The 4551-nt window shown below is 43.2% G+C and overlaps 1 pseudogene; it reads left to right on the top strand.

Annotated features, from left to right (window-relative positions):
• Nucleotides 1–2709: 2709 nt before the first annotated feature.
• LOC102847618 lies at nt 2710–3947 on the top strand (annotated as a pseudogene).
• The last annotated feature ends 604 nt before the right edge of the window (nt 3948–4551 follow it).

Genomic DNA, 4551 nt, shown 5'->3' with positions numbered 1-4551 from the left:
AGGGACACTCATCAATAACCTCTGTTATGCAGGTGACACAATTTTGCTTGCTGAAAGTGAGGAGGACTTGAAGCATATGATGCAGAAAATCAAACAATGCATCCTTCAGTATGGATTGCATATAAATGTCAAGAAAACAAAGATTCTGAATCAATTGGTCCAAATCACTGGACCAATCAATAGTCAACATCAAGATAGATAAAGAGCTACATCTTGCCTGGATCCATAATTAACAAACAAACAGCAAACAGGAAATAAGGAGATGCATTGCACTGGGAAAATCTATAATTAGGAATCTTTCCAAATTATTGAGGAGTAATGATGTCAGTTTGAGAACTAAGGAATGTCTGATTTAGGCCATAGTCTTTCTGATCACTTGCTATGCTTGAAATCTAGACACTGAATGAGGATGACAGAAAAGAATTGATGCCTTCAACTGTGGTGTTGGAGAAGAGTATTGAACATCCCACAGATGACCAAAGAACAAACAGATATGTCTTGGAGAGGGTGCAGCCAGAGTGCTTTTTGGAGGCAGGAATGATGAGGCTTTTCCTCACATACTTTGAGGCAACATATTGCTAGGAAGAGCTATTCCTTGGAAAGGAACATGATACTGGGAATGGTGGAAGGTTGGCAAAGGAGACAAAGGTCCTCTACCAGGTGGGTTGACATGGTGCCTGCCACAGTGGGCTCTTGTGTGTCTTGAGGTGTGAAGATGGCAAAGGATAGAATGAGGTTCAGATATTTTGTTCTTAAGGTCACTATGAGTCATATACTTGACTCGATGGCACCACCACCACCAACAAAGCAGAAGTGTTAAGAAATGGAAAAATACTATTGAATGTCATATTGGAAAACCAAGTTTCTGCAGTCTTAAACTCAATAGTTTTAAAAATCCTCCTACATACTAAAAATAAATATACAATTTTTAAAGTGTGTGTCTACATAGATGATAGATAGATAGATAGATAGATAGATAGATAGATAGATAGATAGAGATAGCGCATATACAGTATACCATGAACTACTGTGAAAATGAACAGGTTTGTCCTGGAGAGGGTGAAGCCAGGCTGTTCCTTAGAGGCAAGGATTCTGAAGTTTCATCTGACATACTTTGGACATGTTGCAAGCAGGGACCAGTCCTTGGAGAGGGACGTCAAGCTTGGGAGGGTGGAGGGACAGTGCAGGAGAGGAAGACCCTCGAGATGGATTTTCTTAGTGACTGGGGTAATCACGATGGGTGTGTCAGAAACAGTGATATGGGCACAGGAAAGAGTAGTGTTTCGGGCCGTTGTACATAGGGTACAAGTATGAGCTGCAGGTGACTCGATGCTACATTACTTTCGTAGCAAGACATACAGATGGAATCTGTTACTTTCATTGTATTTCAATACTGTCTCAGTTACCTACTCTGCTTCACATCCTATAACAAACCAATGCTAGATGTTCTGATAATTTAAAGTTGAATTGACGTGAATGAAAAGTTGTGCTTGCATAGATGTCATTGTATTTAGGAAACTAAGAGTGGAGACATGTTTAAGAAAGGCATCAAATCTTAAGCTGAAGGAATCAAATTGCTAATAAAAGAAACTACCCAGGGATCACTGTTGACCTAGTGACAAGAAACTGCACTGCAATTCCGAAGTCACATGGTTCGAATCCACCAGCTGTTCCATGGAAGAAGGGTGGGCAATCTCCTTCTGTGAAGTTAATTGCATTTGAAAACCCACCTGAGGGTCAGCTATGGGTTGGTTCCGACCCAACAGTACACACAGCAATCCAGCAAGGGAGTAACCAATCCAGGATCCATGGACAATATGCCTCTTTTACTTTGAGAATTTTGAAAACTAGGATTCTAGTGCTTCCATCCAGGGACATCTATTCTCAGTTTGCTACCCAGCAAACCTGTTATTCAATGGCAAGGAAAAAGGGACAAAAATGAAAAGTAATTCACTCCTCTCTGGTTCTTTTAACCTCACCCCAAACTTCTAATATTACCGTTCTTGACACTCCATTTGTGTTGTCTTCACACCATCCTTAATCCTCTTTTTTTTTTTTTAACTAAAAGAAAACTCTAAAGACAAGAATTGGAAGCAAATGAAGAGAATTCTTAAAAATAGTTCTCTTTTCAAAGCTGTAGGCAGGTCTGTTCCCTAATTGAATTTGGAGTAGGGTGCCAGGATTTTACATTGCAAGTGAGGTGGGGATGCCTGTAAGTAATTAGGTAAAAAATGTTCTTTATAAACCATAGTGTTTCTCTTCCCAAATGAAAGTTTTCAAAACTACTAATGACTCAAAATATCTCTTCTTACTTCTGCACAACTTGATCTAAATTCTCCAACTTTGAAAATACAAGACTAATTAATAGGAATGTGGGCATCAAGTCATCTTCACTTAATATAATTTTAGAGAATTAATTAATATATGGTTGTATCCTTTCTCTATAGCTTTTCAATCTGTATGCCGAGTAAATAATCTGAGAAGGTGGACTTTATGAAGAGGAATGTAGCATCAAGATTTGAGGAAGCTTTATCAACAGCCTTCACTGTACAGATAACACAACCTTGCTGAAAGTAAGGAGAACATGAAGCACTAATTTCAGAAGATCAAGGACTGCAACCTTCAGTCTGGATTATATCTCTGCATCAAGAAAACAAAAATCCAGAGAAATCAGGTCTGGTTCTGTGGAGATGGTGGTTTTCCCCACTTTCCTGTGCAGTGTAGCAGTGTGCCTGGGGGAAGCTGGGGTACAACAGCGACATAGTCCTACTACTGACCAGCAGTGACCCATTGGCCCAGATCTCAGAGGACAAGCCATATACACAGCTGTGGATGGGAAACCACCCTCGGGAGGATGCCAAGATCCTTGACAATCACATAGCACAAAAGACCCTGGGCCAGGGGATCACTGACAACCTCGACTCGGTGGGAACAAAGGTCAAGGGCATTTTCAATGCCAAGCTGCCCTTTCTCTTCAATGTGCTCTCAGTTAAAACAGCCTCATCCATCCAGGCACACCCTCACAAGGAGCTGGCAAAGAAGCTACTCCTTCAGCCTCCAGAGCACTACCTCGATGCCCACCACAAACTGCAGATGGTCATTGCCCTCACCTCTTTCCAGGGCTTGTGTGGCATCTGGCCAATATAGGAGACTGTAACCTTTCTGAATAAGGTGCTTAAGTTCTGGTTTTTGACTGGAGATGATGCAGTGACCCAGCTAAAGCAGAGCATGAACCATAGCACCAGACTGTGGCCTCTGCCCTGCAGAACTGCTTCTCCTAGCTGATGAAGAGTGAGAAGAACATGGTAGTGAGAAGAAGGTGGTAGTGGAGCAGCTCTGTTGGTGAAGCAACAGCAAGTGGCTGCTGGAAACAACCTGAAGAACATCAGTGGAGCTGGCACCAGCAGTACTCAGGAGATATCGGTTGTTTTGCCATCTACTTCCCAAACCTACTTATTCTGAAGCCGGAGGAGGCCTTGTTTCTGGAGGCCAACGTGCCTCAGGCCTACCTGAAAGAAGACGGGGTACAGTGCATGCTATGTTCAGACCACATGGAGTGTGCAGGCCTGACACCAAACTTCATCAGTGTGCCAACCCTATATGAAATGCTCAACTATACACCTAGTCCTAGCAAAGGGAGGCTCTTCCCCCCAAAATGGAGTCAAGAAGACCGTTACCTCTCCATCTATAACCCCCTCCAGGCTAGACTTCACCATTAAAAAAGATTAAAGTCACTGGCTGTGTCATCAAATATAATCTCTTGTTTCTGGATTCTGTTAGCATCTTTTTGATGGTACAGGTGACAGTCACAGCCAGCACACCCACAGCCCGGGCACCCATCGCCCAAGCATGGTGGGGTGTTCTTTATCGGATCCAATGAGAGTGTCTCATGGGAGCCTACTATACATACTGACCTGCTGATATTCTGAGCCTGCTGTCTGCTGTAGCAGCCATAGCCTCTGCAGTTGCCCTGCATCTAGGCTGGCCTCACCTCCTTAGACCTGGCCTAAACCCCCTTTCCTATTCCGAACACCTTAGGTATATGTTGGTGAATCTAGAAAAGAGAATGAGCTCACAGAGAAATGAACTAAAAGGCAGTGGCTAAGCCCTCCTGGGTGACCGAGTCTCTGAGAGAAGACTCAGCACTAACCCTCCCTTTGTGTTCTCACCACTCCTAACTGCACTTGAGCCAGGTTCTCCTGAGCCTGGGAGGTAGCACCTCCTCTCTCACTGCAGAGTTAGACTATCTCATGATATTGATAGCATTATTAGCATCACTCAGACCTAGAGGCTCAGTGACTAATACCAATGACCAGGGTTCTGGCTCTGAGACCACCCGTTTCATCAGCTGCAGGGAAGGTAGGCTGGCCTTCAGTCTAATGTTAGTTTTGCTCTTCTTACTATCTCAAAGCAATTAAAGATCTCCTGTGTTGAGGCTGGAGGGAGGAGGGGAAGAAAACAAAAATCCTCACCGTTGGGCCAATAAGCAACATCATGATAAATAGAGAAGAAATGGAAGTTGTCAATGATTTTATCTTGATTGGATCCATT

The sequence above is a fragment of the Elephantulus edwardii genome, unplaced genomic scaffold, assembly GCF_000299155.1.
Source record: "Elephantulus edwardii isolate Elephantulus edwardi_28Jun2011 unplaced genomic scaffold, EleEdw1.0 scaffold00100, whole genome shotgun sequence".
Classification (NCBI taxonomy): Eukaryota; Metazoa; Chordata; class Mammalia; order Macroscelidea; family Macroscelididae; genus Elephantulus; species Elephantulus edwardii.
This window is presented reverse-complemented; position numbering and strand designations above follow the sequence as displayed.